The sequence below is a fragment of the Numida meleagris genome, chromosome 1 (assembly GCF_002078875.1).
Source record: "Numida meleagris isolate 19003 breed g44 Domestic line chromosome 1, NumMel1.0, whole genome shotgun sequence".
In the NCBI taxonomy this organism is placed as follows: Eukaryota; Metazoa; Chordata; class Aves; order Galliformes; family Numididae; genus Numida; species Numida meleagris.
In genome coordinates, this window is record NC_034409.1 from 47,200,995 (window position 1) to 47,226,494 (window position 25,500).

A 25,500-nucleotide genomic window follows, 5' to 3' on the forward strand; every position below is an offset into this window, starting at 1 on the left:
TTATACAAACTAGGCAAAACCAGGCCATTATTACACAGAAGCCTTATTCAGATGGAGCTCATGTTTCTTGAAATAACTTTTTTTTCTTGATTTTACAGAAGAGAGGCAAAAAAACCTAGATTAAATTTGGGGAGAATTCTCATTGTTGCAAGGAAACATCCTGGAGGACGAATGAGCTATTGACATTCTCTCCTGAAGCAAGCAGCTGTCCCAGGAGATCCATAAGAAACAAGAAATAACAACAAAGACTGAAAAATAAATTGATGAAACCAGAGATGGCTGCAGACCCGCAAATAGCTTTTCACACTGTTGCAGTTACTGTTTGAATTGAATAGTTTAGATTTGCAAATTGATGGAGAAATCCATTCATTTCTTTAAAAAATAGTGTGAAGAACAGATTTTACATTAAACCTAACTTTAAAATAAATACCAACACTTATACTTAGTCTGCAAAATCATACGTTGTGTTGAGAGGACAAACCATGGCATAATTCAAACCACTGTTTTTAATTCTTCAGCTGAGGTTCATTGTTTCGGTGTTCACAAGTTTGGTTTCTAATGTTTTGTATAGGATTAGATTGTAAATCACTCAAGCATGTTAATTAGCTTCCCTCTAACCTGCTTTACATCAATTCCATGTATCAATACTCCTTGGCTTAGTTTATTAATCTTGCATAAGGTCTATTTACAACAGTGAAAAGTCTAATTCATTACACAGAGGATCAGCAGTGTTGAAGATCATTACACATACAGGTGTATTTAAACATACATGCCATTATGGCAAATTTGGGAAAACAAAAGAGCTTTTAACTATCAAAGCCTTCAGCAGACATAAAGTACAAATATTCCATGAAAATTATTTAAAACCTAGAAGTGATTAAACCATTTAGAGCTTTGTCCTTGGTGAAAGCTGCTGTCTCGAGCACCCTATTTTAATTCCTTCTTGCTCTCCTCTCGGCAGGCTGCTGTTGGTGCACAGGCTCAAGTCAGAAGCTTCAGAATCACTACAAATATTTCCCTCCCTACAAAAGGCACCCTCACATAAGAAATCTTCTCAACATCTCAAAATATTACAAAGAAACAATAATTATGGCTAATTACTGATTCCCGGTACGCTTATTTGTGGTCTACAATTTCAAAAGACTGAATAGAAGACAGGTGCATAAAATAGACTTAATGAGAACACCAGAAAATAGTTGCCTTAGCTGTAAATTACCACTTTTACATGCTGTATTTTATTTTTAAAAGTAAATGTATTGCTCATAAAAGATATAAAATTAGTAGGGCTGGAAACTGAGTTCTTTTATTCCACCCCAGAAAAGGCACAACATATCGCCAGTGGTACTGAAAGCTCACTAATGACATAATATTAATATTCACTAATTCCTGCTGGGGTAAGTGAGTCTTGCTTGGCATTAGCTATAACAAGCACTGAGTCCCACTCTTGAAGAGTTTCATTCACCATCTATACTTGGTGCAAACTACATCATTTCTACTACAGTGATCATTTTTCCCTCCCTATCTCGGCAACTCCTTCCTGCTTTTTCCTTTTGGGCTTCTCTCTCAGGCAAGGATACCATCCTTTTTTGGCTCCTTCCTTCCAAGGAAATTCTTCATTCAGTATTATGTTTCTGCTTTTCTCCTGTCTCAAAGAAGGGCCCATTCCTTCACAATTTGTAATTTCCTTTGTTATTCAGTAGCCCCTATAAATATTGGACTTTTTCTCAAGGCTCCCTCTTTCAGGCTCTTCCTCTCTCACTTAGCAAGGGACAAAGACCTCGGACTGCACATCCACGCTTCCCTCTCCTCCTCAGCACTGAACATAAGCTGCTGATGTAGAGGGAAGCAATTCCCCTCTGTCTTCTGCCTTTGTTGTGCCTCATTTTGCAGGATCTCTCTGACTGCCAGCTAGACACCAGATCAGACAACACAAGATGAGAGGCAGCAGCTGAAAGCAAAAAAGCTTCAACCTGTGTTGGGAGGCTTGCCTTTCAGCTGCAGATAATTCCTCCTTGCTTTCCTCATTCTCCTGTTTGAGCACTTCTGCAGCCTCGGGTCAGATCTGTAGATGCAAAAACCTAACCTTTGTCAGCAAGTGAAGGCCTGGGACAAAAACACTCTCTTGCCTTCCAAGGATAAAAACGTATTTTGACCGCCATAATCCAAGCCAGACTGAAAAGCACTTCCCAAGAGATGGAAGACTCTTCAATTTTATCAATTTTATCAGCCATGCTGAAACTCTTTTTTTTTTTTTTTCTTTTTGTCCCTCTCTGGAGTAAGGTGCTACCATCTCCTGCAATTCTCATGAAATCACTGCATAGCTAAAGCCTGCTCAGTGACCTGCATATCCTAAACATGTTCCGTGCTCCGAGGCAAAGATGGAGCATCCTAAGATGTAGGAAGTACTGCCTGAAAGTCCCTGGCTTACAGTACTAGCATTATACTGAACAACCAGAAAAACACTAGGCTTGTCCACAGGTTTATGCCAATATGTAATATAGTCCTCGATAAAACAGCAACAAGGAATTGTCAGAACAATTATGCAGACTGCAGCTTGGTTTAGTACATCCAGCTGTGTCACACACACACACCTGGGTGCTTGATGTGGCTGCAAGTCTTCCACATTAATGTTGATGCTGGATAATGCCTGGAACAATACATCTGTAAAACTCTGTAAAATTGAAAAAATAAAAATCATTAAAACTTCTGGTGTTTTGTGGATGCAGGTATATATACACACGTGTGCTATTTTTCCCCAAAATAGATTCTCTCAGAACACTAAGCACTTGAGATTTCATTTTCTTTTAACGCCTTTTTCCGACTGTCAACACTGATGTGGTACCTCTGAATTTCACTTAAGCAGTCAGATTTAGGATTCCATCTTCTCCATCTACCATAGATACCTGTCATTCCACATCTCCCTCCTCAGCATCGGCAGCAATGAATTATGTTCTTTTAACTATAGGTAACCTTTCTTAAATTCTTATACTTAATTGAAATTTCCAGTCCCTTTTAAACTGCAGTCTGTCAGGATATTTAATTGGTCCTAAATTTTAAAGGTCTATATTCAACTTATGGTATTCAATAGATCCCAAGAGTCTTATTGCTGGCAGCAAGAACTGTCTCTTTGCCTGGTATGTACTCAGGTTTAAATGATATCTTTCTAATTGCTTTTTTTCCTTTAACTTAACTTTGATTGAAGAAAAAGTCTGAATCACAATTTGGAAAATAAATTCCTGTCCTAACTCCTTGTGACCAGACTCCTGCAGCTTACAGATTAATGGATAACCAATAGTTTGAATGTGTTAGGAATTCTCATTGCAAGGAAGGTGGATGTCAAAAATGTGTACTGTGTTCCCAATCATCTGGAAAAAAAAAAAAAGCGCAGTGCTTTACAGAGGCTGTACGGGTCTATCTGAAACAGATCCTAGAAGATGTGAGGTATTCTATAGGTGCAAGGACTGCTAATAATCCAACAGTATTCTCTTGCTTCAGCCATTCTAGATCTCTAATACACTCCTTGCCATACTATCTTGTTGCTAAACACACATTGTCTGTAACAGTTTCCCATGCGAAAGCAAGTCAAATTCAGATTCATCTGGACTTCATTTCAGGACATATTTTCCAGATGTCATCGTCTCATATTCCTGATCTCTTCTATCAGCTTTCACAAACACGGGAAATCTGTCCTGTCCTGAAACAGGATTCCATGCACCTGGAAAAGGATATTGGAGGCCCCTCAGCTTATACAGGTACACATGTAAGTTTGAAACATGGGGATTGTCCCTTTATGCTCCAGAGGTCTCTAAATGTGAACGTAAATATGTGGGGAGTTGTAGCAGGATCTCAGTGTATTCAGGTTTGAGGAGAGCCCCCTCAGCCACCTGGCATGAGGATGAGCATGGTCTTGGCCTGGCTGCACACTAATGAAATGCTGTGTCAGGGCCTATTTATGTGGAACAACTTTTTCAACGGCATTGTGCTTTACCGTCTGTTTTACTTATGATGCTAAGGACATTTGTATGGTTTTTTTTCCATTTTTAGTACAGACTTCACCATCAGGATGGAGAGTTTCCTATAGGGAAGGTTAAGGGCTATAGGTACAATAAAACTTAACACCAAATGCTGCACTAAGCTTTTGAATCCGACCTTCTCTGTGTTGTGAACCTACTAAATGCCACTCCAGTCATCTGTAAACAGCTTGTAGACTCTAACTTTACATGTGCCATGGAAAGCCATGCTGTGAATCATAGAGTTTGAGATGCCCTGGCTACCCAGAGCTGACAAGGGAAGGATGGATTCAGAAGAAAGCACTCATAGCAGTGGCTGCACCATGTCCCAGACTGCAAGGGGCACGTCTCCTGCTCCTCCAGCCTGCCCAAACAATGAGCCATGCTTCTCTGCAGCAAGCACACCAGACACTAGAGAAATACGTAAAGCAACCAAGAGCAGCCCAACAGGGAAATTTCCTTATTTACCTTGCAAGTGAGCATCTGAATCTGTGCTTTCTATGATGATTTCTGTCCGCATGTGGAACTGGGAGCATCAAGGACCCAGAGAGGAGGGAAATACAGAGAGGGTCAGGCATCCACAAGTCCAAGACCAGGAACAAATACCCCAGCCCACCTCCTTCTTTCATCAAAAATCAGAGCCAAATGTTTCAAAATTTGGGATTTTATCACACAATCAATTTTAAGCAGCAGCTTGCATTTGAGGTAGGCACATGAAGGAAGAAAAAAGGGAATTAATTTCTCTCTGCCTCCTCCATGTGCCACTCAGGAGTTGTTTCAAATAGGATTATTTTGTCATTCGAGTTTCAAGGTTAAGATTTGCTCCTATTTATGACTGCAACTCTGAAATCCTTCAAACCAGTAAACTATCACAGTAATTCCAGAAACAAAGGATGCATAATGAAAAAACTGAACTGAGAATTGAGAATCCTGTGGGCCACGAGGAGTGGAATATATTAACATTCACCTCTAAATGCTTTCCTCAGTAGCTTATATATTAAAAATATAATACAAAATATCCTTGAAGCATCTATGAGAACGTGTGTTGGACTCCTTTTGAGAAACACAAATTACTCTTTTTATTTCTTCTCTGCAAGGGCTTTCAGCAGAACAAAAGCCCAGTAAATAGTGATGAATGGCTCTTCCTTCTCACTGGGGGAGCAGCTTTGGAGAGCCCACATGCTAATCCTGCCCTTACCTGGTTGAAAGATAAAACGTGGGGTGAAATTTTCTGACTTTCAACCCTACCAACCAACCTCCTCTGGCTGCGAGAGGCACTTCTGTGCACATCTGATTTGTTAGAGCATTTTGTTTTCCTCTTTCATTTTTGCCTTTGAAGAGGGAGCAAATTGCAACTACCCATGCCTGTTATTAAGACCTGAAGAGAAAATGTTTAGATTAAAGATTGTACAAACATTCAAGCAGCAGTGTAATAAGCTCCATTTGGGAGGCAATGTAGCAAGTTCTGTATTTTTTATTTGCTTCATTACTTAAAACTAAATAACAATTGCTGGTTTTATTGCTGCCACTTAACAATGCTGGGGTTTTCTCTGTTGGTGTTGAAATGTAGTATGATTTCAAATTTTTTTCTCCTTGACATTTTACTCTACTAGTTTAATATTGATCAACAGCTACATATTGTAATCCCTGCTTTCTGCAAGCTGTAACAAAGCATGAAAACACAAAAATAACTCTAGAGAAAGCCTATCCACTGTGTTCTTTATTGTAAAATAAGGCTTACATCTGAGACTACTATATCCCTCAGGCTTTATTTCACTTGTTACCTTGAGTGAATCACATAATGATGGGAGGCAAGCCTTTGCTAAAAGGTAATTTGGTGATTAAATATTTAGACCAACATTCTAACCAAGTATACTTATTACCTCTGAAAAGGACTGTAAAAAAAGAGCCATCTTCCAAAGCTACTATTTTGAAATATGTTGGAAACAGGTAAGAATAAAAGATCAATTTTATCATCTGCCCATTTGTCTGTCTATGCATTTCTGCCTGTTTTTTTTACTTCTCAGAGGTTCATTTCTGTAAAATTTAGTCCTCAGAAAGAAAATAACATTTGTTCAGTCAGAAATGGTTAGTTGTTTTTTGTTGGATTTTTTTTGCGTCCAATACTTGCCATAATCGCAAACATTTAAACAGAGATGCTGACAGAGATGCAAGCCTGGGCTTGGGTTATTAAATGACGTCGCTTGAACTGCTGCTTGGGATAACACTTTTTTTCAGGCAAAATGCTGCAGGTGACCCGTGGTCAGTTTGTGCTCTTTGTGACCCTCTGAGACCTCCGGAGTCAGCAGCAGTTTCATTATTTTCATGAAAGTTGGATAAATGAAAAAGCAATAATTCAACACGACCCCAGCTAGATAGGGGACTGGGATAGAGGAAAATATTTCTAGTTCTCCTTGTTGCCTTCTTGTGGTCTGGGACCATAAGTGAGACACCAGATGCACACGGTGAATGGGCTCGTGTGGGCGCAGGAAAGCTGGGAGGAGGAATAGTGCCAGCACGAGTGGCCCCAACCACGCTGCAGGGCTGCAATGCCTGGAGAGAAAGGAGGACTCATTCTTGCAGAAATAGAGGGAATACAGCGAGCCAAGGGCAGGGTGTCACACCAGGGGGCTGATTTTGACATAAATTACTTAGCAGGAAAGAGACAGCTCTTTTGGGGTTGTTTGTTCAGAAATCAGAAATTTCTGAAATGTTGCAACTTTGGGTAAATATTTCAGAAGGCTCACAAGGTGCCTCTTGCCTCCTTCAATCTCCATATTGAAATTCCAGTGCTGATAATACCCAAGACCTTGTGAAAGAAACAAGTCAGTTTGTTGTTCAAAAACTTTTGTTCAAATGTAGCACTACCAGCATTTCTCTGAACATGTTCCTTTCCTAGAAGCTTCACTTGAAAGCACCCTAGAAAATAGAGTTTAATGGAGTACAAAAGGATATGGTTTAAGAATTACTGTGGTAAGTGATTTAGTTTTAGGCACAGAGGGAATGAACGAGCAATGGCTGTAACAGAATTTGTCATTCTAGTTAAAAGACAGAGACCTTGTATTCTTTTGCCCTAGGAACAGCAAAGCCATTCCTCACAGGACTTCTCTGGACTGTACATCACTTTAGGAACACAAAATGCCTCAGCGCAGCCCCAGAACAGAACAATTTGTGCTGCAAGGAGCTATCAGCTTGCTTTGCAAAGAACCTGACATCTGGGATAGCCTAGAAACACCAAGAAGAACAAGCTGGGAGTACAACCAAAAGCACAAACCCATTCTTGCAAAGTACAGATGGGGCCTACAGAAATATCAAGCCAGAAAGATTGAATAAGTAATCTACTCCTGTCTCCCTTTCTCCCCCTTTACCTCTCCCTGTTTTTAAAAAACATGAGCTTTAAACATGCAGTTTTTTTATCTATGAAACTATCTGGGTAGCTTTTCTCTGTGGTACCTTTTCACTTATATCCTGTGTCATTGGTGTGTCTGTCTCTTGATGTTGATAATGTTGTTGGCAGCTTCTCTTGAAGTTTCCTACGAGCATACGTTGAATGACAGAGTTGTGAAGGGAAGGACAGGCAATGCAAAATGAGTATAGAACTGATTTTTATAGCCTTGTGCATACAGAAGAGATGTAATTCTTGGTCAATTTTTCTTCAGCAGCAGACTTTTAAAACCAGCAAATTTTGCAAAAATGGACAACCTCCTCCTGGTCACTTCTCCTCTGTCTTGCATCAGCTTCCTCAGGAAAGACCTCAAAGCACAGTCTAAGTCGAGCTACTGTGATACCATTGCCAGTTGTGCTGACAAATAAGTCCTTATGATGTTATCACAACCTTTGAAGAAGAAGACACTTTGACAGGGTCCTTTGACATCCCCTGAGGCAGAGGATGCTCTTAGAATCAGTTTTTAAAGTAATTAATTAATTAATTAATGGAAAATTAACAGCTTAGCTGTCATGTCATTCTAAGATTTAAATAATACTTCCGGAGCTGCCTCTCTACATGCTCAGTCTTTTGTATTGCATAGAGTAGATCAAGTGCTCCAAAGCCACTTAACTACCATCCAAAGGATGGACATAGCTTTCTTTCTCCCATCCTGCCAGGAAACCACCTTACTGTGTTTCCTGGAAGATCACTGCCTATGTTCCTCCAGTGCAGAAACTGTGCCGGTGGTATATGGAGCGGTTAATTCCCCAGTTAACCTCTCTTGCTCCTTCTGCCACAGCAGAGGAATAGGCCTCAAGATCAGGAGGCCAGGGAATAGGATGGTGAAGCAGCTATCAGCTTCAGAAATATATTCTGCTCTACTCTGTTCTGTTCTATTCTCTGCCATGCCATGACATCTCCATGCCATCCACTTTGTATCTTCAACCCAGTGACTGAGCTCTTCCTGATCGATCTCCCTTTAGCCTCTGGCAAAATGAGCAAGTCAGGCACCTCCAGCTGGGCCAGAAACAGTGTCACAGCTTGGCATAGACAGAGACAGTGAATGTGCCCAGAGGAAGCTAAGCATCACTAGCACCAACAATCTCTTTTTCAAAAGGCAACAGAAGACAAAGCCCTTCAGTGTTCTTCCTCCCATCACCCTCACGGCAGGAGCAGGCTGTGGGGTCTCCAGCTACACACAGCTCACAGGCAGCATGTTTCCTGCCCAGTGCTGAGCCCTCGCTTGGGGCTTGGACAGATGTTCACTGCTGGATCTACACGTTGCTCCAAGCCCACCTCCTTGCTGCTCCCTGGCAAGTGTGGAGTCTCTCACTGTGGCTTTGCCTGTATTTGCCCTGCCAAGACATATTCAGTTCTCCAAGGAAATAATAAGCTAGCAGTAGTTTGTGTCTTCAGCTGGCTCCATGCAGGTGGAAACATGGGCAGACAAGAAAAAATCTGGACCGTGATTTCTGCCTTTGGTATCTCTGTGTCCTGTAACTTTTGTGGTGGATGAAAGGAGACTAGGGCTGGATGCATGGGCAGGAGGAATCCCCATGCTTTCTACCTCTTTATGGCTCTCTCCCATTTTCTCCCCAGTATTTGTAATAAACTTAAGAAACACTTCATACTTCATTAGCCACGAAATAAGACCATTCTTATGGGCATGTCCTTTGTCCCATCCCAGAGTCTCCAAACTCAGAGACCCAGGAAAGTCAGGTTCGTCTTGTGACAGGAGGGACTCACAGAGAGTTTCCAAGTCATAGAATCATAGAATCATTAGAGTTGGAAAGAATCTTTAAAGATCATCATTTCCAACTCCCCTCCAATGAACAGGGACACCTACAGCTGATCAAGGTGCTCAGACCCCTCCAGCCTGACCTTGAATGTCTCCTAGGATGGGGCATCAACCACCTTTCTTGGCAACCTGTTCCAGTGCCTCACCGCCCTTACTGTAAAAAAATATTTTCTTATGTCTCTCTTGTTTTATTTTGAAACAATTTCCCCTTCCCAGTTCCCTTCCCAATTCCCCAACAAACCCTGCTAAAGAGTCTGTCACCTTCCTTTTTACGTCCCCCTTTTAGATACTGAAAGGCCGCTCTCAGGTCTTCCTGGAGCCTTCTCCAGGCTGAACAGCCCCAGATCTCTCAGCCTGTCCTCACAGGAAGGTGTTCCATCCCTTGGATCGTTTCTGTGACCCTCCTCTGGATGTGCTCCAACAGGTCCATTTCCCTCCTGAGCTGAGGACTCCATATCTGGATGCAGTACTCCAGATGAGGTCTCACAGCACAGAGCGGAGGGGCAGGATCGCCTCCCTCAACCAGTTAGCCACACTGCTTTCAGTGTAGCCATGCCCCAAGGGCAGAAGTCCTCGTGCTGCAACGTAGAAACTCAGAACATCACTATGGAAGTGACTCAGGAGTCTTTATTTGTCCCCCAGCACAGATGAAGGAAAGGAGCAAGCCTGTGGGGTGCCTTCAATTCGCAAAGACACTTCAGTTGTGCCCTGTATTCACAAATTCAGGAAGTATAGGAACTCCTTTCCAACACACATCAATAGCACAGCTGAATGTTATTCAAAGTCACTGCAGTGTCCTAAAGAATACCGCTGAGATGGGTCTCCTGATGGACAATTGTACATTAGCCTACACTATGGCAGGTGGTATGTGTGGCACACATCTTATCCATGCACTGCCAAAAATCTACAAAAAGAGATCAGCAAAAGAGTTTTGGCAAATGAACAATTTTACTCCATTATTTTTCTCTCAGAAATTGCTTTACAAAAGGGCAATTATTAGGAATGGTGTGGTGAGCAGGACTAGGGAAGTAATCCTGCCCCTGTTCTCAGCATTGGTGAGGCCTCACCTCGAGTACTGTGTTCAGTTTTAGGTGCCTCAATACAGATGGGACATTGAGGTGCTGGAGCAGGTCCAAAGAAGGGCAACAAGGCTGGTGAAGGGCTTGGAGAATTTGCCCTGTGAGGAGAGACTGAAGGAACTGGGGCTGTTTAGTCTGGGGAAGAGGAGGCTGAGGGGAGACCTTATTACTCTTTTCAAATACCTGCAAGGTGATTGCAGTGAGAGCGGGGTTGATCTCTTCTCACTGGTGACAGGTGACAGGACAAGGGGAAATGGCCTCAAGCTGCGCCAGGGGAGGCTTAGGTTAGACATCAGGAAAACTTCTTTATCATCTTCTTCCCTTAATAGCTCTAAACTTAGGCAACCATTCTTCCCCTTTGCATGTCCCAGAGTTAAAAAAAAAAAAAAAAAGAGGAAAAAGGAAAAAGATGAATTATAAAATGAAGGCAATTCAAATAATGCCACAGTGATCCTCCGCTGTTCTCTGAGGCAATGGATGCCACCATCTTGTGTCCTAATATCTAGGAACATCTCTTAGCATCTACTAAAATCCAATGCTCTTCTTTACACTCAGCCAAAGCAATTTATACATTTACAAGTCACTTCCTAAGAAACCTTATCCAAACAGGGCAGTTTAAAATCACAGTAATTGCAAGCAGGGGCTGATACACTGTCTCCACAGTAACCCAAGAAGCAAGCCCTTTTTGCTAGACCAACCAACAGAAGAGATGCCCTTGTTCTCCCGGCAAATTTCGAGTCCTTGCATCATACCACTGTCACAGCCTTTTTCCTTACTTCCCATTCACCCCCACTGTTTAGCTTACTGAACCGAAAGATTCAACTCCCCTCTTAGATATCAGAGAGTAGAGAATTTCAACCCTTAAGCTGATGTCATGTCTTCAAACACCTCTCTGATCTTTTCTGACACTATCGTTGTTACAAATCTGCAGTTGTGTAGTTTGTAGTCATGTATTTAATTGGAACTTGCTGATTTAAATACAGCTTCTATCTGCGTGCCTGTCATTGTACTTCCACAATTAACTGTCAACACATACACAGTTGCTCAGCAGTTAACAAAACTGATTGCGCCAGCACAAATTCATTTAAAAATTCATTAAAAATCAGGATCATTAATGTGTTACATATTTTTGTGCAGCCCGGAAATCTTCTGCTGGCACAGCATTATGCTGTGCAAAAGAAGCCCTGTGCCACAGTTTCTCTAACCTTGCTAACCACAAAATCATGCTCCTAGCTCTGACACGATATCCACCAGCAAGAAGAGCAGATGAGACATCCTGTATTTGTGGGGGCAGAAGGTCGGGAGATGGAGCATTTTTCTGTAAAAGATATTTGCAGCTGGTTCTTGACAATGATTTTAACAATGTTCTTCTGGCAATCATTCATCTAGTCAAAAAACTGAAAAAGACAAGTGCATAAAAGCAAAACTCTCCAGCCTGTCCATCTGCAGATAAGTGGCTAAACTCATCCTGGTTTCAGCAGTGCACTCACCCTAACATTACTGATTGTGGGATACAGGCTCTCCTTCACTGGTGGAGTCAAAATTCAGAATACTTGATTTCATAAAATAGTATTTTGTCTGTTAATTGAAAATCCTCCATTTGAAAGAATTTCTCCAGGCTGATTTGACATTGCACATTACTCCCACAATGCTGATAAGTCCATTTAATTCCCGTCTTCTGTTCTGTAGGACCTAAGCAGATGGATAATGAAATGCAAGGCAGCAAGCTAAGTCTGCCATTTTCTAAAAGCAACACTATACCCCTTGGCTTAACAGAGCCAGACAGGACAGCATGGGGAAGACTGCAGCACAAATTATAATCCAAGAAACAATAGGGCATTACATGTTTTAACAGACTGTAAATATCCTGTTCTTCAGGCAATTAACCAGAAAGAAGGGAAATAAAGACCTGCCTTGGCCACAGCAACAGTATCAGAGGATCTCAGGAGCATGTCACAGAGGACACCATTTTTGATTTATCCCTGTTCTGAGTTTTCCAGAAGTCGGACAGACTTGTATGGGATGACCAAGAGTCTCAAGTTGCACTAGAGGAAGTCTGAATTGGATATTAGGAAGAGCTTCTTCACAGAGAGGGTGGTAAAGCATTGAAATGTACTGCCCAGGGAAGCGGTGGAGTCTGCATCCTTGGAGGTATTTAACAGATGTGTGGATGTGGCACTGAGGGACATGATTTAGTGATGGGACTCAGCAGGTCAGGTTGATGGTCGGACTTTATGACCTTGAAGGCATTTTCCAACCTAATTCTGTGATTCTAAGACAGGGAGGGGGGATATTGGTCAATCTATAACGCTTCCTTTCTGCTGCTCCTTCATGGCCACTCCCCCCTGTCCACATGGGGTCCCTCCCATGGAATGCCATCCTTCCTAAACTCATCCCACGTGGCCTTCCCATAGGCTGCAGCTCTCCAAGCACTGCCCAAACACATCTGTATACCATGGGGTCCACCCTTCAGGCACTGCCCCGCACGAGTCCCTGTGGGCAGCAGCTCCCCCAGCCCTCCTGTCCCACTGTGTGCTCCTCCCCAGACTGCTCCTGAAGGGTCTCCCCATGGGCTGTGGCTCCTCCAGGTCTCATCCGCTGCTGCACCATGGGCTCCTCCATGGTCCATGTGGTACCCGTGGGCTGCAGGGGGATGGCTTGCTCCTCTATGGGCTTCTCCTGGGCCACAGGGAGCTTCTGCTCCATGCCTGGAGCACCTCCTGGGCTCATGCAGGTGAGGTGGTGGCACACACCATGCAAACACACAGGTGGCAATGGAGCAATAGGGATCATAGTGCACTGTATGTTCAAAGATGTCAGTAGCTGCAGCAGGAGTGCTCCAGACATGCTTACAGGTCAATAAATGGTGTGTCAGGTAAAACTATCATTCTGCAAAAATAAGATTCTTAAAAGGCATAGATCATACTTGTAATTTGCTAATATACATACAGAGTATTGAATATTTGAGGTTTCCTAACAGAATTTAGTGATATGATCTTATTGATGTCTACGTTACTATAACTTGTGTATGTTAATCTATAGGAGATAAAAGCATACGGTCACTTAGCAGTTACAGACACTTGGATTCAAGAGCATCTCAACAGTTCTCTGCATTTAACCCTCAAGGCTGCAATCCACAGTAAGGTTCTAAAATACTGAACAACTTTATTATTCTTCAGTTTTCTTCATTAGTGGGAAAACACAAGTTCTTTCATGTAGAGTTACTGATAACAAAGCTGGCTGGTAGAGAATGCCCTGCTGAATTCACAGTGGGGCTTGCGGAATTGGATTGTATAGCAACAAATGCCAACTGCTTAATGTCTCGCTGAATTATAGATTTTGGAAGACTGTTTAATAAGAAGGAAAGCAGTTAAGATGGTTTCCACTGAAGTTTACATGTGTATAAAAAGCATGGGGTTGGCATTGATAACATATCTCAGGAGGATTAAATTATTGTTTCACACTCCTTGTAAATTTGAGCCCTTACTGATACATGCATTACCCTCACTTATACTATGTAAAAGATATCATTAATATACAAAACATCTGGCAGCTCACTTTTTAAAAGGCCTGACTTTTTTTTTCCATAGGCAAATGATTTTTTCCTCCAATTTTCTTTTTTTTTTCTGTGAAGGTGATATCATATTTCCAAAAGAGGAACGACTGTGGTGGATGCCTTCGCTTTGTACTTGTACTTTGTTGTTTGTATGATTATGTGTTTACCATTTAAATTCAATTAATTTGAATTAGACCACAACGAGAAGCTTTCAGCAATTCTGCGCAGATGAAACATGAGGAGATCCTACCTCGTTCAGGATCCCATCCATCACTGGCATAGGAGTCACCTTCTACCACAGTAGGCACGCTCAGCACGATGCACTCTTAATGGCATGGTATTCCTCTGGATTTATTCAGCACTGCCTTCTGATGGGTTCTGCTCTCAGTGGCTGAAAACATCCACCAATTTTACACAAGCTCCTGCCGTTTCCATCCACTCAGGATTAAAGCAAACTGTCTGCAAGATTAAGCTCTACGGAAAAGAACAAGTGAAATAAATGAGAGGGCAACCAGCGTCCTGCTAATTATTGTGCTTGTGTATGCGCATGAAGTCTCTGTGGGTGCATGTGTGCATGTATATGCCTTCTTATTAGCAGCAAGGCTGCTACAAGTACTCTGCTACGAGTAAAGTCATCCAAGATTTCTCTGCTTCATAATTTGGCTACAGTTTAACCTGTGAGGCTGAAGTCTTCAAATCAGATTTTCCTGCAGGCTAAATACTTAGGGAAATAAGCAGACTGTTCTGTTTTTTTTTTTCCTAAAAACAACTTTAAGGAACAATATATACCCTGGCTCCATCTTCTGGAAAAGTTAACAGATTATTTGCCAATTCTGTGCAAATCAACCCAAATTTACCTATACTATGAGCTGTCCTGAGATCTGGTTACCAGGGCTGGCAGCAGAGTCCCCACTCTCTGTGGCACACAGGACAAAGCCACACGCTGCAGCTGGAGGCAGGGATGGGGAGCAGGGCAGCCAGGTGTCCATGGACCGTGTGCTGCAGAAGGGACAAGCAAGAGAGCTTGCATCTCTCTATGGTGCACTTGTTAGCATTTGATTGGAGCTCAGGGCCCCAGAGCCTCCCCCATCAGCAAATAGCTGTGACGGCGCTGGTGAGGCTTTGTTAGCATTAGGCCACAATAAGGCTATTGCTAATGCTATCAGCTTTCCACAAGGGTAATTACAGAGATCTTTGGTGTCTGAAATTAGTGGAACCTCTGCACTTTAATCTTCCTATGTCTTTTTGTTCCACCTGAAAAATGAAGATAACAATGTCCCCTCATCTCAAAGAGGAAAAACAGAATTCAGCGCAATTCACAATCCACTTGAAAACAATAGCAGTGACTGCCACCAAAAAGCTGCTGATGAAATTAATAATTATGTATCCAGAGCACAGCTTGAATGGAGTGTGATACCCAAGACACGGGGCCACGTGCTGAATGATGAAGATAAAACAGAATATTGAAAAGCTGCCCAGCAAGTGATCCTAATCCATCCTAGGCACCTGTGGATAAAAAAAAAACATAGCCATACAATCAAGTACTCATCATAATGCAAAAAACAGAACAGAACCTTACTAAATGTGCAAAGGCAAGCTTTATTTTGTCATTTCCTAAGTTCTCATAGCTTCGTTTTGTAAACAGCTGTATCCCTTAAAAGGTAACACAGAGCATGATGTATGTATAGGTTATGTTGTGTGTACAAGTATGGGTATGTATGCACACTTACTTCCCTGGCTTGACTTCCACCTCTCTCTGGAAAAAAAAAACAAACCACAGCATTGCCTACTGGTTATTTCTACCACAAAGAAAGAAACAAAGAAGAAAAGATGTAGTGGGTACTACTCAACCTATTAAAGTGAACAGTAGTACTAGTGATCTCCCCTGCGTTAAACAAAGCAAGGGATTAACAAGAGTGCCTATTTGCATGTTCAGCCTATTTCCAAAACCGGTCATTACGTGCCTGGGCATACGCTTACCAACTTTATTATCACAGCAATCTCAAAATCTTGATCATACACTAAATTGGTGCAACTGTCATGAATATCCTTGAGTATACAGTTGCTTATGCCAGTAATTTCAAAGTTCAGCACTATATTTACTTTCAATATATTGAAGACCACTGGGACAACCACTTTCAGCTCTAGAGACAGTTTATCCTGTTCAGCTGAAGCCATCCCAATAGATGTTGGCAACCCTCCTAAAAGTTGCTCAAATTTGTATGCATGTTTTAGCTACTTACGAAATCAGTCGGGGGGAAATTCAGCTCTTCTCTGGGTTTTGCTGCAGATTACCACCTGTATCAGGAAACACCCAACTACTGAAGCTAAGACAGCAGTAACACAAAAGAGAACAGCAGTCTTAAGGAAGAGGCCGGGTGTTCCTGCATGGATCCCAAAATAATCAGACCCACCATAAAAATTAGTAAAGAGTTTGCTATTCAATTGCTGGCATTGCTGGGTTTTACAAGCTAAAGAGGAGAGATCTATTCTTCACCTAACTCCATTTTCTGTCAAGGAATACAGGTCAATGTGCTGCTACATATCTCCTTACTAACTATCCTAAATACCTGGGAAAACCCTAGCTCAGCTGCCCACAGTGTATTTGTGGAGGAGGACACCATATAAACACCCCCATGGAAAGTGAGAAAATACCACCCCAACACAATTTTTTCCTCACCATATTTCCCTAACTAGCTAAAATTGAATCTTCATTAGTGAAAATGGACCAAAATAAAAATTGAAAGTAATTACTTTAAACGTTTTAACGATTTAGGATTAATAAACAATTTGGGCAAGTTAACTGGATACAGTAAGTTAAATGCAGTTTAATCCTATTGAATCAAGTCAAATCTTCTGGTCATGAGGAATTCCCAAAGCAAAAGTGACACAGTGGTGCTGTGCTGAGAGAAAATTACAGCCTGGGTAGATTTTTCCAAAGTTTCCCAGTGAAACTGTTGACCATCCTATAAGCCAAATATGTTTGCATTAAATCCTAAAGCCACCTTCATTGTTGGAAAAAAAAAGAGATCCTTCTTTTTTTTCTTTTGAACAGGAATTAAAGCTCACCTTGTAAACACCAGAAAGGATTTATTACCTACACAAATTCCTCCTATGCTGAACTTTGCAATGACCCGTCTATCAATACTAATGAAATCAGCCCATCTTTCTAGCTTTGAACAGTGACTTTAAATTCCTAATTGAGTCCTGCTGGCCAAGTACCATGCCTGACCACTCAAAGCTCCCATCTCTTATGAGTTTAGACTGTGTCAGACTTTGAAAAAGGGTACAGTAAGTACCTCTGAACTTGATGAAGGCAATGAAGTTGAAAAAAGAAAGAAATTAATCTACTTACTTTATCTGCCTGAAACAATGCTTTATATTCCTAATATGAATGTCACAGATATTTCAACGGTAAAATATATGCAACTCATTGCAAGCTTCCTTATCAGAAAGTTAATGCCATGGATTAATGAATGGAGCAATTTTTACACCTGAGTAATGGAAGTGGGCAGTGAGAACACCTACAAATCAAGAATATTTCCTTAAGCAGGCTTTTTCTGATTAAGGTAGAGATTATACTAGTTTCTGGCTTCCCTCTCTATTCCTAAGTATAAATCTAATGTGAAGGTATCTGATTTTCAGTTATTTTGCTCTGCTATTGATATTCCCTCTAATGGAGGATTAATATATCAGAAGAAAATGGAAAGACTATTGATGATGTAGGTTGTTTGAAATAAAATGCTTTTTCTGAGTTGCCAAACTCCTTATTCCATATATCACTAGTGCAAAAACATGTATAATGTGAATTAGAGGTTTGTATTCACATCCAGACTTCTAACTGTTACCATTTAAAAGGACCATGAGGTTCCTGTAGGTACAACTCATTCGTCTTCTACCTGTGCACTTAGCAGTTTATTCATCTTGGGGAGAGTTTATTTGTTATTTTGTAGGCAGGAGTGCACTGGAACTTTGCAGGTTGCTATTCTGAGTGGAGTTTGATTTCCTGCCGTCTCTCTTCATCGCCTCTCTCCTTTTGTGGATTTCCCTGCCATTTTCCTCCTTGTATCTCTGAACAGTGGGCATGCTTTTCATTCTAAAAATTACTCCTACTGGGAGCTCACTTAACAGGACTGAACATCTGTGATTTTGCTCTTCAGCAGGTCTTTTTGCTTTTGTAGAAAGAGTTCAGGGCTAGCCACTGTGTCCTGGACATTCCTGCTTCCCACCAAAATGAATGTCATTTACACTTCTTTCTTTTTCATGCTGCCTCCTTCTCTCATCAGTTTTGAGATTTGCCAATGTTTCTCATAGGCGAAACACATGGATATTTGTTTTGTGTTTTAATTCTGGCTGTCCACCTAAGCAGCTCCCCATTCATGCCAGATGTGTGCGGGGCCCAGCAGCCAGCAGCACCAGGATGTCACACTGGAGGTCCTGTGGAGAATCTTTCCACGCTCAGGACTCCCATGATAGCAATGATGTAACCAGTTTCAAATTTTCTCGCTAAAGCACCTGGGCACTCCCCATGTAAGTGTGCCTACTCCTAACACCTGCTGTGATGGCACCTCTTGCCAGATGTTGCATTGCAGCTCTGCTGTACCACTGGACTTTGATGCCCTAAAAACACAAGTACTGCTGCTCTTAACAAGCAGTATTATTTCAGCTGAAATTTGTGGTCATTCCTCATTGAATTATATTGGCAGTAACAGCTGGCAAAACTGCTATTGCTTGGTCTACCTACTGGGCTACCACTCATGTCATCCTGGTGGTAAGCACAGCCTGGTAAAGCACCCTAGTCCTCTATGAATAACTTTTATTCGCAGTTTTTTGTCCTTCCTTTATGGGGTCGCAGCACCCTCCATAGCCAATGCTTACATAGTCCATGCTTGCACGGAGTGAAGTGCTGGATATACCGCATCTCTTGGAAGAAGTATCAAACCTTTGGAGCAGAGATAGTACCCTTTTCACCTCACCTCTTGTTTACTGTGTGGCAATGCTATTCCCATACAGGTGTTGCAGTGTTCCTTCAAATGCAGAAATGTGAGTTTCCTTTCAGACCTTTTAGAGTCAGGAACATCCTCCAGCGGCACAGAAGTCCCTTAGGGAGCATTGTGATTGGCAGGTATCTTGGACTCTGAACGCTATGGCCAAATCCTGCACAGGAAAAAAGAATTGCAGAAGCACTGTACCAAGTGGAACACTTTAATTCTCTTAAATATCTTCCTGCTGTGCCTGTGCATTTCCCTTCTTTATCAAGCCTTTCTCAAAATCAGCAAGGCGAAATAAAATTAGAATGTGGAAGTTAACTGAAAGATGATGGATAACAGAAGAAATCTCAAAAAATAGGTTGTCCCTTTTCATCTTCATGGAATAATGTGTTCCCCGTTACACCCTTGTGGTGAAAGTGAGGGATTATTATTGCCCTCATTTCCACAGCCACAGTGAGGCAGGAGTCTGGAGCTGTCTGAGCCATGCCTGAAGTAACATCCTTTATGGGAAGAGAGTTGTCAGCTGCATTATCAAGTACCACATAGGACAGTGGAAAGAAATAAACTGTGAGCTGTGAATTACATCTTACCTGTCATCTCTGGGCCATACATTCAGGCAGTTCTTTAGCTTGTCAATTGCTTTCTGAAAGGTCAAAATTAAGCCGGATATTTCCACCCCCTTTGCAATAGTAATAGATTTAAGGAGCTCTAGCCTGCTCTCTGCTGGTTTAGGATGCAAAATCACAATTTTACTTGTAGATGTCAATTACGTTGTGAGTAACATCGGTGTAGTGGCGCTGTTGCTTTAACTCGGGTACGACACCTTCTACTGGAAGGTCTCAGGACTACAGACCCCGTCATCAGGCATTTACATTACCCAGGGCAAAGTAACTACAAATGAAGAGCACAAGTAGCATCAGGGACAAGGTGAGAAGAAAAGCCTGTATTCTTCACTGCATTCTCAGCTGCTGGCTTTCAGCAGCATCCACACTCAGGGATCACTCCCTGAGGCTCCATGGCATGCGGGAACAAGAGAGACGTCTGAACATACAGTCTTCAGAGAAACAGCAAGGAGCAGTTTGGGACTGTAAACATAATGAGCTCAACTCACCTTTGCAACACCCACACAACTTCCTTGGGTCTCAACAGGCTGCATAAGTGTGAAAGGAAGCCAAGCATTGTACTTTGCTCATTGGCACTGAAATTTGTTGCTCTGTAGTAAATGACGATTAGACAATGTATAAAATAGGTTTTGAAAAGAGAGGGATTTTTGAAAGTAAGGCTAGAGGTTACTACAAATGAGAGTGGTACTAATGGACTAATGGAAAGAAAAGCTAAAGATGTGATAAAAGAAGATAGACATACAGTAGAAAGTTGACTCCCAGAATAGTGCTACATAGGGAGGTTAGGAATCCTTTTCTGCACAAAGTTACAAAGGATAAGGGGAAAGCAGCTTAGTGTACTTCAAGTCAAAGCTAAAGATGGTGTCCATGATCACAAATGATATCACTCTCAATGGAAATAAAATTTAGTGGAGATTTTTAATAGGTCTGCTCTGGAGCATTCTGCTCAAATAAGCACAGAAAAATCAAGTTGTTCTGGGCTTTTTTCAGAGCTGCTCCTGTCTTTGTGCAGAAGAGTGCCCCTTGTCCTTCCTCAGCTTGTTATTGTCTGTGGTTGGCCACTGCCATTTACAAAGCGGTACATTTCTCTTAAGTGCTTTTTGTTCCAAGAGTACCTTGAACCTAAAAGAAACAGAGGCCTATAGAAAGCTAATGGAAGTTTCAGGCGCTCAGCACCTGTGAAGAGAAGGCTCTTTTTTTTCCAGTTTCTCTCAACCTCCCTTTAAACTATTTTTAATATAAACATAATATGGAATTTTTCACTCTAATATGCATTTCATGTGCACATAGACAGCCCTGGTTCAGCCATGGTTCTCATCTTGATTCTGACATTTGTGATACAGTCCTTTATTTCTGCTTCAGAAAGCAGAGGCAAAAGTGAGACTTTCTGCAACAACACAGAAAAAAACAGGAACATTAGAAGCTGTAAGTCAAATTCAAAATAGACAGTCACCTGATGCCTGTTCCTTTCCTGGTTTTATGCTGAAATATAGGGGAGAGTGCCAATGCATTTGTTAAATGCATAAAACCTGTGAGGCTGTCTGTCACGTGGGAATCAGTCTGCAAGCCTGGAGCAAGGATACCCATAACTGTGCCGTCAAGATGCTTGCAATCAGTAGCAGAATATTTTATTTGCCGTCAATCCTACAAAAAGTCTTTCATAACACTCGTGTCAGCAAATTCTAGGTCCCAGGAGGTGCCACTTTTTGAAAGCGGCAGAGAATTCAGACAGGATTTGTGGTGTGCTTGCCAAGTACATTCAGTGGAAAACCTCCTTGGTTTAATGAAGTTGGATGTGGCAGAGGACATCTCAGTTTTGCCTGGGTTGGAGCTACTAATTGTTTCTCAAGGTGAATTGGACTTCTGCACTGATTGATGCTCAGTTAATTTTCATTTTTAGTGACTCCTGCTGTCTATTACTTTTGTCTCAACAGTAGCTAAGCCCTTTGGTCAACTCTTTCCTGCTCCAGTGCTCTACAGTGTACAAGTGCCTAACACACCTCCCAGCTGACACAGCCAGCCTGGGAAAGGCACCAGACCAGCTGTCCCAACTAGCAGAGAACTGAGACACAACCTGCACACTGGGATGCTGCCAGTATTTACCAGATGGGCTGCATTCCACAAGCTGCAGTGCCACCATGTACCTACACCACCTCTAGGAGCTAGCTGGCTTACACCTGATGAGCATACACTCCTCTGTGTGTCGCATCCTTCTGCATGTCCAGCTGTGGAAACAGCCCAGTTTCTGCTGCTTTGTATTTCCAGATTGTCCGTGCCTGCTGAGATGCTCCACCACAGCAGAATGCTCTCACAGAGTCACTGTTCAATAGCCAGAAAGTTGTTACCAGTGCTGTTTGCTGGAACAATGTTTTTTTGTGCAGAAGACAGCTTTTTGCCTTTTCTCTGTCCAATACAGGAATCTGCATTCCTATGAACAAGCAGGGGTTGTCCTCTAGCCCAAGGCCTCTGGCACAGCACTGCTTTCATCCATACAGTTGAGTGTGGTTGGATCATGGGGCTGCATCTGGCCTGCAGCTGCACTGGTCCTCAGCCTGTGTTAGCCCTCAGGCCGTGCTTGACACCATGAGATGCCAACAGGTGCAGGCCAAAGCCATGGCAGGGACCTTTCCCAGCAACTTCCAGTATGGATGATCCAGGCCAACATGCAGACCCATGCTCTGGCTTCCTACACTAGTGTAGACAAAGCTGTTTCTGTCACACTGTGAACCTTCTGGTTCTGGGGGTTGTGCGTGAGAAGAGCTTGAAAATCAGAGCCCTCCATTTTGGGGGCATCCGATCGTATCTCAAAAAAGTTGAAAATAAGTTGAAGAACACAGCTTACCATTTGTATTCAGAGGACTTGTATCTCTCTTAAGATAATTCATTTTTTCTTTCAAGATATACCACTCTGAGGTCAATAGTACCTAATTCAACTAAATTGTGCCATAAAATGCCTCTTATGACAATTTGTAGTTATGATGCTATTATCTTAATTTTGTCTCTGATGAGTCTCCTTCATTGATCAAAGTTTTGATCGATTGTATCTGTGCCTAAAAAGAAAAAAACAGAAAAAGAAAAGGCCATGTCTTGCTGAAGCTTTTCTCACCGTCTGTTTCCTATTGGTGCCTGCTCACTGGAGCTCTTTCAATGGTATGTAAAGCAACGGATTCTGCTTGTCAGCCTGCTGCATAGATCCACTGCAAATAAACACATCAGATGAGGAGCTGAGCTAATGGAACACTTGCTTCTGGATGCTCATTTCTGTGCCGGGTTAATGCTGTGCCCCTGCATGTACCATCTGGAAGGGGAAAGAAAGAATTGTTCAAAAATAAAAATAGCTGGTTTAGGTTTAAGTTTTCCTTTTGTACTGTGAAGTGCAGGAAAGGAAAATGAAAAGGTGTCATTTGCTGTGATCACCGAATAGAAAAAGCACTGCAAATGGCAGCAGATCTGTTTCTCACCCATGAATCCAGCCCTTCATTTGTCTGGGAGAGAAGCTCCGCATACCTCCCCACTGAACCACAGCGGTGCTCCTCCGTACAAACAATAGCTGATATCACTGAGGAGGGTTGTTGGGAAAGTTATGTCAGTTATGAGGGGGATTTTCAGCTGGCATTCCCCAGGATTTGGAAGCATTTGCTGCCCGTAATTGTGCTGATAAGCTGCTTGCTGATTAGAATTTTCTATTTGCAGTGAGATCAGGCTTCTGTTTCTCTTACACGTCTCCTCTGTGTCTTAAAAATACCACTAGCACACCAACAGCTTATCACAGGAAGCTATATGAATTCAGAACATGATTCCCTTGCAAGATCGTTCAGGTTAGGTGTCAGCAGAGACTAGAAAACAAGGCGCTAGCAAGAGGTGAACATAACAAGCACATCTCATAATCTTCCAGTGTTACAGCCCTCGTTCTCTCCTTCCTGCACTTTTTGAATATTTGTTGCCCTCACTATCCCAGTGTTTGCTTTTGACTGTGGGCTCCTCAGGGCAAGAGTGTCTCTGTGTCAGTAACACGCCACCCACTAATGGTTCTGCACAGGCAGTAATGAGCGAGGCCATGACAAGCAGCTGCAAATACAAATAATAGCAGCCTGGGTGCTCTGCTCGGTGCCTGGATGCTTGAAAGAGGAAATGAATCACCTGACTGCTCATCTGAATAATCACACGGGGACCTGTATGCTTAACAAGTGTAGCACAGATCCTCCAGCAGTCACGCAGGAGGCTCTGCCATCCTAATGACAAAAGAGCTGTGGATGACTGCAGGATGGCTCCCAAGCAGGGAGCTGCCATGCCTGCAACAACCCGTGCCCTTTGTGTTCCCTCAGACACCGTGCCAGGTGCCTCCACCTCCGGAAAACCGCACTGCTCTCTCAGCAGGTGTGGGAAGGGCAAGGAAACAAAGGTGTGCTTACAACCCCTCCTTGGCACTCAGTGATGTACCTTTCCGTTACAGCGATAAAAAGTTGCCAGCACTGAAGCCCTTGTCTCAGGGGTAAAAGCTGCTTGCTGCCACAGGGCTTTCCATCTTTTTTTAAAAGCTCTTGAAGATTCGTAGAATTTTGCTTCAGAGTATGAAGCTGTCATATCCTCACTAAGTGAGGGGCAGTGTCTAGCAACTGGGCTTTCTTGTGTTGTCTTAACAGCAAAAGTCTTCTTGCACAACTCTAGTTATGATATATGGAAAACACTCATTTTAACCGCATATGTCTTAAAACTCTGAATTTGCCACATGTGTATGTAGAAAAACAGACTGGCACAACCAGATACCTATGGTTCAAATATATCTGCTGTATTTTATTTTATATTTTTAACATAACATATGGCATTTTGGATATATCCTAATTCTCTGAAGACCCTAGGGATAGGATTCACCTCCTCCTTCACATTTGAGGGCTCATACATCCCAACTCAGGTATGTGGAACAGATGTGGGGTTATGTGATGACTCAGATAATCCCTGCTTGTCTTTTTCTTCAAGCAGAAAAATCCTAGGCCAGATCTAGAAGCCGTTGGAGGAGGATGTCCAGCAGAGACAGCACCATGCAGCACCAGTTTGGAGCAAACTCCGTTCTCTTAGCAGCCTCCGTGCAGAGGCCTGATGATGGAGCTGCCCTTCCTCCCTCCTGGATTTATTAATGGCAAGCACTTGTAGCAACAACCAAGGTATCATGAGCAATATCAACATAGCCTAAAGCAATTTAGTTCAGACCAGTAGGGGGGAAGAAGTCCTCTCTGACTGTTCTTTAGATTTCTTTTGTAGGAATAAAACTGAAAGGCCTTGAGACAACACACTTAACATGCTCAGACTGGCAGCTACCCCTTTTCTCAAAGCTTTTCTTTCACCCACTCTGTGGCCATAAGAAGAGTTTCAGCTGTTCACTGCTCTTATCTCGCCTGAGGTCTGGGAACTTCTGCTAGGAGTGGGAATGGGCTGGGTATAAATGAGACTCCTGCCATCAATCTCTTTCTGGTTATAAGATCAAGGTTATCTTTGTATTAATTAAGCACCTAAAGGCTGCAGCTCTCACTCTCCTTTTTCTTTACCAGTGTCTGATTCTGGCTCTTTCTCTCCCACCCTTGATGAGTGGTTCAGTTCCATCTCAGAAATGAGTGCAGCTGGGACCCCTAAAGCAGGGGCTGTGCTTTCCCGCAGAGTGTGCTGCAGCGATGTCTCCAGAAATGCTTTTTCTATGAACACGAGCACTCCAGTTCAGGGTTCAGCTGGGATGCTGCAGTCGCTCACCTCTACCAGGAGGGATCAGCCCATTGCACTAACAGCCTCTATACTGCCCTAACCACAGGCCCTTTGGCCTGTATCTTGGGCTGCACTGGGGATAATTTGGGGCAAATTCTTCTTTGCACAAAATAATTCTTGCTGGAAATGAGAGAGGATAAAGGGGCACTTGTTGCTCTCTTTGCCTAAATTAGCTCTACTTTGAAAGCAGAAAACATGTGGTCTGTGGATCCAATTAGTGTTGAATTACAGTCAACAACAAAGAAAAGCTTGGGAGCAAGCT